The sequence below is a fragment of the Octopus bimaculoides genome, chromosome 12, assembly GCF_001194135.2.
Source record: "Octopus bimaculoides isolate UCB-OBI-ISO-001 chromosome 12, ASM119413v2, whole genome shotgun sequence".
NCBI classification, from domain to species: domain Eukaryota; kingdom Metazoa; phylum Mollusca; class Cephalopoda; order Octopoda; family Octopodidae; genus Octopus; species Octopus bimaculoides.
In genome coordinates, this window is record NC_068992.1 from 17,486,730 (window position 1) to 17,487,113 (window position 384).

General features: G+C 39.3%; 1 long non-coding RNA gene across 2 annotated transcripts in view; it reads left to right on the forward strand.

Moving 5' to 3' along the window:
• The window catches only part of LOC106870858 (uncharacterized), a 15,030-nt gene that overhangs the window by 13,931 nt on the left and 715 nt on the right, over window positions 1-384 (forward strand). The window lies entirely within an intron of this gene.

Consider the following 384-nt stretch of genomic DNA (forward strand, 5'->3'; position numbering starts at 1 on the left):
AAACGGGGTGGGGGGTGGGTGTTTGTATAGAAAAAAAAAATTTTAAAAAGGGATGTTTTTGGTGGGGGACAAAAGGAAGTCTTGCTGAAATAAATGTACACAATGTTTTTCTTTTATGAACCTTCATCTACTAACAGTAAACAAAGGACAGACATTATCTTTGAAAATATCTCAGTTGACCAGACGCTATTGTGTAAATTGAGCGCACGCTATACACTAATGAGAAACATCTGCACAAGTGTGCATCATCTGTTCAGTTCGGCGGGACCAAATTGAACAGATCCCAGACACGCTTTGGGGAAAAGACTTACTTTTGTACCCTGCCCAAAACATCCCTTTCAAAATGCCGATTTTTGGCAATTTTCCGGAATCTCCATATCTGAA